Source organism: Salvelinus alpinus, unplaced genomic scaffold (genome assembly GCF_045679555.1).
Source record: "Salvelinus alpinus unplaced genomic scaffold, SLU_Salpinus.1 scaffold_247, whole genome shotgun sequence".
Classification (NCBI taxonomy): Eukaryota; Metazoa; Chordata; class Actinopteri; order Salmoniformes; family Salmonidae; genus Salvelinus; species Salvelinus alpinus.
Genome location: NW_027256187.1, coordinates 1 through 9,318, shown reverse-complemented (window position 1 = coordinate 9,318; position 9,318 = coordinate 1). Strand labels below are relative to the sequence as shown.

Here is a 9,318-nt window from a genome sequence, read left to right as displayed (position 1 = left end):
ATGTGTCAAAGAGCACTGTTTCCACCGGATTTCGAACCTGGGACCTTTTGCGTGTGAAGCGAACGTGATAACCACTACACTACAGAAACTGCTGCTTGTGGCTTTTGCAAGGACTAAACCAAATTTTACTGATATTCACTGCATGTATTTGAATTTCCAAAATAAGGCATTTATGAAAGCAACTATTCTCTGTTATAAATACAGTTCTTACTGAATGTGTCAAAGAGCACTGTTTCCACCCGGTTTGGAACCGGGGACCTTTGGCGTGTAAAGCGAAAGTGATAACCACTACACTACAGAAACTGCTGCATGTGATTTTTGCAAGGACTAAACCAAATTTTACTGATATTCACTGCATATATTTGAATTTCCAAAATAAGGCATTTATGAAAGAAACCATTGTTTCCACCCGGTTTCGAACCAGGGACCTTTCGCGTGTGAAGCGAACGTGATAACCACTACACTACAGAAACTGCTGCATGTGATTTTTGCAAGGACTAAACCAAATTTTACTGATATTCACATCATTTATTTGAATTTCCAAAATAAGGCATTTATGAAAGCAACTATTCACTGTTATAAATGCAGTTCTTACTGAATGTGTCAAAGAGCACTGTTTCCACCCGGTTTCGAACCGGGGACCATTCACGTGTGAAGCGAATGTGATAACCACTACACTACAGAAACTGCTGCATGTGGCTTTTGCAAGGACTAAACCAAATTTTACTGATATTCACTGCATGTATTTGAATTTCCAAAATAAGGCATTTATGAAAGTAACTATTCACTGTTAACAATACAGTTCTTACTGCATGTGTCAAAGAGCACTGTTTCCACCCGGTTTCGAACCGGGGACCTTTCCAATGTTAAGCGAACGTGATAACCACTACACTACAGAAACTGTTGAATGTGATTTTGCAAGGACTAAACCAAATTTTACTGATATTCACATCATTTATTTGAATTTCCAAAATAAGGCATATATGAAAGCAACTATTCACTGTTATAAATACAGTTCTTACTGAAGGCATTTATGAAAGCAACTATTCTCTGTTATAAATACAGTTCTTACTTAATGTGTCAAAGAGCACTGTTTCCACCCGGTTTCGAACCGGGGACCTTTTGCGTCTGAAGCGAATGACTAAACCAAATTTCACTGATATTCACTGCATGTATTTGAATTTCCAAAATAAGGCATTTATGAAAGCAACTATTCTCTGTTATAAATGCAGTTCTTACTGAATGTGTCAAAGAGCACTGTTTCCACCCGGTTTCGAACCGGGGACCTTTCACGTGTGAAGCAAATGTGATAACCACTACACTACAGAAACTGCTGCATGTGGTTTTTGCAAGGACTAAACCAAATTTTACTGATATTCACTGCATGTCTTTGAATTTCCAAAATAAGGCATTTATGAAAGCAACTATTCACTGTTATAAATACAGTTCTTACTGAATGTGTCAAAGAGCACTGTTTCCACCCGGTTTCGAACCGGGGACCTTTCGCATGTGAAGCGAATGTGATAACCTCTACACTACAGAAACTGCTGCATGTGGTTTTTGCAAGGACTAAACCAAATTTTACTGATATTCACTGCATGTATTTGAATTTCCAAAATAAGGCATTTATGAAAGTAACTATTCACTGTTAACAATACAGTTCTTACTGCATGTGTCAAAGAGCACTGTTTCCACCCGGTTTCGAACCGGGGAACTTTCCAATGTTAAGCGAACGTGATAACCACTACACTACAGAAACTGTTGAATGTGATTTTGCAAGGACTAAACCAAATTTTACTGATATTCACATCATTTATTTGAATTTCCAAAATAAGGCATATATGAAAGCAACTATTCACTGTTATAAATACAGTTCTTACTGAAGGCATTTATGAAAGCAACTATTCTCTGTTATAAATACAGTTCTTACTTAATGTGTCAAAGAGCACTGTTTCCACCCGGTTTCGAACCGGGGACCTTTTGCGTCTGAAGCGAATGACTAAACCAAATTTCACTGATATTCACTGCATGTATTTGAATTTCCAAAATAAGGCATTTATGAAAGCAACTATTCTCTGTTATAAATACAGTTCTTACTGAATGTGTCAAAGAGCACTGTTTCCACCGGGTTTCGAACCTGGGACCTTTTGCGTGTGAAGCGAACGTGATAACCACTACACTACAGAAATTGCTGCATGTGGCTTTTGCAAGGACTAAACCAAATTTTACTGATATTCACTGCATGTATTTGAATTTCCAAAATAAGGCATTTATGAAAGAAAGCACTGTTTCACCCAGTTTCAAACCGGGGACCTTTCGCGTGTTAAGCGAACGTGATAACCACTACACTACAGAAACTGCTGCATGTGATTTTTGCAAGGACTAAACCAAATTTTACTGATATTCACTGCATGTATTTGAATTTCCAAAATAAGGCATTTATGTAAGAATGCACTGTTTCCACCCGGTTTCGAACCGGGGACCTTTCGCGTGTTAAGCGAACGTGATAACCACTACACTACAGAAACTGCTGCATGTGATTTTTGCAAGGACTAAACCAAATTTTACTGATATTCACTGCATGTCTTTGAATTTCCAAAATAAGGCATTTATGAAAGCAACTATTCACTGTTATAAATACAGTTCTTACTGAATGTGTCAAAGAGCACTGTTTCCACCCGGTTTCGAACCTGTATCCTTTCGCGTGTGAAGCGAATGTGATAACCACTACACTACAGAAACTACTGCATGTGGTTTTTGCAAGGACTAAACCAAATTTTACTGATATTCACTGCATGTCTTTGAATTTCCAAAATAAGGCATTTATGAAAGCAACTATTCACTGTTATAAATACAGTTCTTACTGAATGTGTCAAAGAGCACTGTTTACACCCGGTTTGGAACCGGGGACCTTTGGTGTGTAAAGCGAAAGTGATAACCACTACACTACAGAAACTGCTGCATGTGATTTTTGCAAGGACTAAACCAAATTTTACTGATATTCACTGCATATATTTGAATTTCCAAAATAAGGCATTTATGAAAGAAACCATTGTTTCCACCCGGTTTCGAACCAGGGACCTTTCGCGTGTTAAGCGAACGTGATAACCACTACACTACAGAAACTGCTGCATGTGATTTTTGCAAGGACTAAACCAAATTTTACTGATATTCACATCATTTATTTGAATTTCCAAAATAAGGCATTTATGAAAGCAACTATTCACTGTTATAAATGCAGTTCTTACTGAATGTGTCAAAGAGCACTGTTTCCACCCGGTCTCGAACCGGGGACCTTTCATGTGTGAAGCGAATGTGATAACCACTACAATACAGAAACTGCTGCATGTGGTTTTTGCAAGGACTAAACCAAATTTTACTGATATTCACTGCATGTATTTGAATTTCCAAAATAAGGCATTTATGAAAGTAACTATTCACTGTTAACAATACAGTTCTTACTGCATGTGTCAAAGAGCACTGTTTCCACCCGGTTTCGAACCGGGGACCTTTCCAATGTTAAGCGAACGTGATAACCACTACACTACAGAAACTGTTGAATGTGATTTTGCAAGGACTAAACCAAATTTTACTGATATTCACATCATTTATTTGAATTTCCAAAATAAGGCATATATGAAAGCAACTATTCACTGTTATAAATACAGTTCTTACTGAAGGCATTTATGAAAGCAACTATTCTCTGTTATAAATACAGTTCTTACTTAATGTGTCAAAGAGCACTGTTTCCACCCGGTTTCGAACCGGGGACCTTTTGCGTCTGAAGCGAATGACTAAACCAAATTTCACTGATATTCACTGCATGTATTTGAATTTCCAAAATAAGGCATTTATGAAAGCAACTATTCTCTGTTATAAATACAGTTCTTACTGAATGTGTCAAAGAGCACTGTTTCCACCGGGTTTCGAACCTGGGACCTTTTGCGTGTGAAGCAAACGTGATAACCACTACACTACAGAAACTGCTGCATGTGGCTTTTGCAAGGACTAAACCAAATTTTACTGATATTCACTGCATGTATTTGAATTTCCAAAATAAGGCATTTATGAAAGAAAGCACTGTTTCACCCAGTTTCGAACCGGGGACCTTTCGCGTGTTAAGCGAACGTGATAACCACTACACTACAGAAACTGCTGCATGTGGTTTTTGCAAGGACTAAACCAAATTTTACTGATATTCACTGCATGTATTTGAATTTCCAAAATAAGGGGTTTATGTAAGAATGCACTGTTTCCACCCGGTTTCGAACCGGGGACCTTTCGCGTGTTAAGCGAACGTGATAACCACTACACTACAGAAACTGCTGCATGTGATTTTTGCAAGGACTAAACCAAATTTTACTGATATTCACTGCATGTCTTTGAATTTCCAAAATAAGGCATTTATGAAAGCAACTATTCACTGTTATAAATACAGTTCTTACTGAATGTGTCAAAGAGCACTGTTTCCACCCGGTTTTGAACCTGTATCCTTTCGCGTGTGAAGCGAATGTGATAACCACTACACTACAGAAACTACTGCATGTGGTTTTTGCAAGGACTAAACCAAATTTTACTGATATTCACTGCATGTCTTTGAATTTCCAAAATTAGGCATTTATGAAAGCAACTATTCACTGTTATAAATACAGTTCTTACTGAATGTGTCAAAGAGCACTGTTTACACCCGGTTTGGAACCGGGGACCTTTGGCGTGTAAAGCGAAAGTGATAACCACTACACTACAGAAACTGCTGCATGTGATTTTTGCAAGGACTAAACCAAATTTTACTGATATTCACTGCATGTCTTTGAATTTCCAAAATAAGGCATTTATGAAAGCAACTATTCACTGTTATAAATACAGTTCTTACTGAATGTGTCAAAGAGCACTGTTTCCACCTGGGGACCTTTCGCGTGTGAAGCGAATGTGATAACCACTACACTACAGAAACTGCTGCATGTGGTTTTTGCAAGGACTAAACCAAATTTTACTGATATTCACATCATTTATTTGAATTTCCAAAATAAGGCATTTATGAAAGAAACCATTGTTTCCACCCGGTTTCGAACCAGGGACCTTTCGCGTGTTAAGCGAACGTGATAACCACTACACTACAGAAACTGCTGCATGTGATTTTTGCAAGGACTAAACCAAATTTTACTGATATTCACATCATTTATTTGAATTTCCAAAATAAGGCATTTATGAAAGCAACTATTCACTGTTATAAATGCAGTTCTTACTGAATGTGTCAAAGAGCACTGTTTCCACCCGGTTTCGAACCGGGGACCATTCACGTGTGAAGCGAATGTGATAACCACTACACTACAGAAACTGCTGCATGTGGCTTTTGCAAGGACTAAACCAAATTTTACTGATATTCACTGCATGTATTTGAATTTCCAAAATAAGGCATTTATGAAAGTAACTATTCACTGTTAACAATACAGTTCTTACTGCATGTGTCAAAGAGCACTGTTTCCACCCGGTTTCGAACCGGGGACCTTTCCAATGTTAAGCGAACGTGATAACCACTACACTACAGAAACTGTTGAATGTGATTTTGCAAGGACTAAACCAAATTTTACTGATATTCACATCATTTATTTGAATTTCCAAAATAAGGCATATATGAAAGCAACTATTCACTGTTATAAATACAGTTCTTACTGAAGGCATTTATGAAAGCAACTATTCTCTGTTATAAATACAGTTCTTACTTAATGTGTCAAAGAGCACTGTTTCCACCCGGTTTCGAACCGGGGACCTTTTGCGTCTGAAGCGAATGACTAAACCAAATTTCACTGATATTCACTGCATGTATTTGAATTTCCAAAATAAGGCATTTATGAAAGCAACTATTCTCTGTTATAAATGCAGTTCTTACTGAATGTGTCAAAGAGCACTGTTTCCACCCGGTTTCGAACCGGGGACCTTTCACGTGTGAAGCAAATGTGATAACCACTACACTACAGAAACTGCTGCATGTGGTTTTTGCAAGGACTAAACCAAATTTTACTGATATTCACTGCATGTCTTTGAATTTCCAAAATAAGGCATTTATGAAAGCAACTATTCACTGTTATAAATACAGTTCTTACTGAATGTGTCAAAGAGCACTGTTTCCACCCGGTTTCGAACCGGGGACCTTTCGCATGTGAAGCGAATGTGATAACCTCTACACTACAGAAACTGCTGCATGTGGTTTTTGCAAGGACTAAACCAAATTTTACTGATATTCACTGCATGTATTTGAATTTCCAAAATAAGGCATTTATGAAAGTAACTATTCACTGTTAACAATACAGTTCTTACTGCATGTGTCAAAGAGCACTGTTTCCACCCGGTTTCGAACCGGGGAACTTTCCAATGTTAAGCGAACGTGATAACCACTACACTACAGAAACTGTTGAATGTGATTTTGCAAGGACTAAACCAAATTTTACTGATATTCACATCATTTATTTGAATTTCCAAAATAAGGCATATATGAAAGCAACTATTCACTGTTATAAATACAGTTCTTACTGAAGGCATTTATGAAAGCAACTATTCTCTGTTATAAATACAGTTCTTACTTAATGTGTCAAAGAGCACTGTTTCCACCCGGTTTCGAACCGGGGACCTTTTGCGTCTGAAGCGAATGACTAAACCAAATTTCACTGATATTCACTGCATGTATTTGAATTTCCAAAATAAGGCATTTATGAAAGCAACTATTCTCTGTTATAAATACAGTTCTTACTGAATGTGTCAAAGAGCACTGTTTCCACCGGGTTTCGAACCTGGGACCTTTTGCGTGTGAAGCGAACGTGATAACCACTACACTACAGAAATTGCTGCATGTGGCTTTTGCAAGGACTAAACCAAATTTTACTGATATTCACTGCATGTATTTGAATTTCCAAAATAAGGCATTTATGAAAGAAAGCACTGTTTCACCCAGTTTCAAACCGGGGACCTTTCGCGTGTTAAGCGAACGTGATAACCACTACACTACAGAAACTGCTGCATGTGATTTTTGCAAGGACTAAACCAAATTTTACTGATATTCACTGCATGTATTTGAATTTCCAAAATAAGGCATTTATGTAAGAATGCACTGTTTCCACCCGGTTTCGAACCGGGGACCTTTCGCGTGTTAAGCGAACGTGATAACCACTACACTACAGAAACTGCTGCATGTGATTTTTGCAAGGACTAAACCAAATTTTACTGATATTCACTGCATGTCTTTGAATTTCCAAAATAAGGCATTTATGAAAGCAACTATTCACTGTTATAAATACAGTTCTTACTGAATGTGTCAAAGAGCACTGTTTCCACCCGGTTTCGAACCTGTATCCTTTCGCGTGTGAAGCGAATGTGATAACCACTACACTACAGAAACTACTGCATGTGGTTTTTGCAAGGACTAAACCAAATTTTACTGATATTCACTGCATGTCTTTGAATTTCCAAAATAAGGCATTTATGAAAGCAACTATTCACTGTTATAAATACAGTTCTTACTGAATGTGTCAAAGAGCACTGTTTACACCCGGTTTGGAACCGGGGACCTTTGGTGTGTAAAGCGAAAGTGATAACCACTACACTACAGAAACTGCTGCATGTGATTTTTGCAAGGACTAAACCAAATTTTACTGATATTCACTGCATATATTTGAATTTCCAAAATAAGGCATTTATGAAAGAAACCATTGTTTCCACCCGGTTTCGAACCAGGGACCTTTCGCGTGTTAAGCGAACGTGATAACCACTACACTACAGAAACTGCTGCATGTGATTTTTGCAAGGACTAAACCAAATTTTACTGATATTCACATCATTTATTTGAATTTCCAAAATAAGGCATTTATGAAAGCAACTATTCACTGTTATAAATGCAGTTCTTACTGAATGTGTCAAAGAGCACTGTTTCCACCCGGTCTCGAACCGGGGACCTTTCATGTGTGAAGCGAATGTGATAACCACTACAATACAGAAACTGCTGCATGTGGTTTTTGCAAGGACTAAACCAAATTTTACTGATATTCACTGCATGTATTTGAATTTCCAAAATAAGGCATTTATGAAAGTAACTATTCACTTTTAACAATACAGTTCTTACTGCATGTGTCAAAGAGCACTGTTTCCACCCGGTTTCGAACCGGGGACCTTTCCAATGTTAAGCGAACGTGATAACCACTACACTACAGAAACTGTTGAATGTGATTTTGCAAGGACTAAACCAAATTTTACTGATATTCACATCATTTATTTGAATTTCCAAAATAAGGCATATATGAAAGCAACTATTCACTGTTATAAATACAGTTCTTACTGAAGGCATTTATGAAAGCAACTATTCTCTGTTATAAATACAGTTCTTACTTAATGTGTCAAAGAGCACTGTTTCCACCCGGTTTCGAACCGGGGACCTTTTGCGTCTGAAGCGAATGACTAAACCAAATTTCACTGATATTCACTGCATGTATTTGAATTTCCAAAATAAGGCATTTATGAAAGCAACTATTCTCTGTTATAAATACAGTTCTTACTGAATGTGTCAAAGAGCACTGTTTCCACCGGGTTTCGAACCTGGGACCTTTTGCGTGTGAAGCAAACGTGATAACCACTACACTACAGAAACTGCTGCATGTGGCTTTTGCAAGGACTAAACCAAATTTTACTGATATTCACTGCATGTATTTGAATTTCCAAAATAAGGCATTTATGAAAGAAAGCACTGTTTCACCCAGTTTCGAACCGGGGACCTTTCGCGTGTTAAGCGAACGTGATAACCACTACACTACAGAAACTGCTGCATGTGGTTTTTGCAAGGACTAAACCAAATTTTACTGATATTCACTGCATGTATTTGAATTTCCAAAATAAGGGGTTTATGTAAGAATGCACTGTTTCCACCCGGTTTCGAACCGGGGACCTTTCGCGTGTTAAGCGAACGTGATAACCACTACACTACAGAAACTGCTGCATGTGATTTTTGCAAGGACTAAACCAAATTTTACTGATATTCACTGCATGTCTTTGAATTTCCAAAATAAGGCATTTATGAAAGCAACTATTCACTGTTATAAATACAGTTCTTACTGAATGTGTCAAAGAGCACTGTTTCCACCCGGTTTTGAACCTGTATCCTTTCGCGTGTGAAGCGAATGTGATAACCACTACACTACAGAAACTACTGCATGTGGTTTTTGCAAGGACTAAACCAAATTTTACTGATATTCACTGCATGTCTTTGAATTTCCAAAATTAGGCATTTATGAAAGCAACTATTCACTGTTATAAATACAGTTCTTACTGAATGTG

At 37.6% G+C, this 9,318-nt stretch overlaps 5 non-coding genes across 5 annotated transcripts; all 5 read right to left on the bottom strand.

Annotated features, from left to right (window-relative positions):
* Window positions 1–400: 400 nt before the first annotated feature.
* On the bottom strand, window positions 401–473 carry trnav-cac (transfer RNA valine (anticodon CAC)). Its single transcript has one exon. It is a non-coding gene; the product is annotated as a tRNA-Val (tRNA).
* Window positions 474–2,455: 1,982 nt separating this feature from the next.
* trnav-aac (transfer RNA valine (anticodon AAC)) lies at window positions 2,456–2,528 on the bottom strand. Its single transcript has one exon. It is a non-coding gene; the product is annotated as a tRNA-Val (tRNA).
* A 1,722-nt stretch (window positions 2,529–4,250) lies between these two features.
* trnav-aac (transfer RNA valine (anticodon AAC)) lies at window positions 4,251–4,323 on the bottom strand. The gene has a single exon. It is a non-coding gene; the product is annotated as a tRNA-Val (tRNA).
* A 2,783-nt stretch (window positions 4,324–7,106) lies between these two features.
* On the bottom strand, window positions 7,107–7,179 carry trnav-aac (transfer RNA valine (anticodon AAC)). Its single transcript has one exon. It is a non-coding gene; the product is annotated as a tRNA-Val (tRNA).
* A 1,722-nt stretch (window positions 7,180–8,901) lies between these two features.
* On the bottom strand, window positions 8,902–8,974 carry trnav-aac (transfer RNA valine (anticodon AAC)). The gene has a single exon. It is a non-coding gene; the product is annotated as a tRNA-Val (tRNA).
* Between the last annotated feature and the right edge of the window lie 344 nt (window positions 8,975–9,318).